Consider the following 308-nt stretch of genomic DNA (forward strand, 5'->3'; position numbering starts at 1 on the left):
AGAATAGTTAGAGCTGTGGAAAGAGACCAGGAAAGAGCCTCCGAGTACAAATTCAGAAATAAATGGTATCTCTATCTTTCACAAACCCATCTGAAGAAGATGGAGACATTCAGACCTTTCCAACAATGTGGGTGTAACGTGGCTGAGGATCAGATCTTACATTTCCAAGGCAGCTTCACAACTTAGCGACCCAACTATTCCTGTGTCATGCGCAAACCGCACACCAGTACATTCTCTTTCAGCATGCAAGTCATTGCTGAGCATTGTCACTAATTGTGGCACCGGCACTGATCCTTATGATACACCAC

Source organism: Chiloscyllium plagiosum, chromosome 37, assembly GCF_004010195.1.
Source record: "Chiloscyllium plagiosum isolate BGI_BamShark_2017 chromosome 37, ASM401019v2, whole genome shotgun sequence".
In the NCBI taxonomy this organism is placed as follows: Eukaryota; Metazoa; Chordata; class Chondrichthyes; order Orectolobiformes; family Hemiscylliidae; genus Chiloscyllium; species Chiloscyllium plagiosum.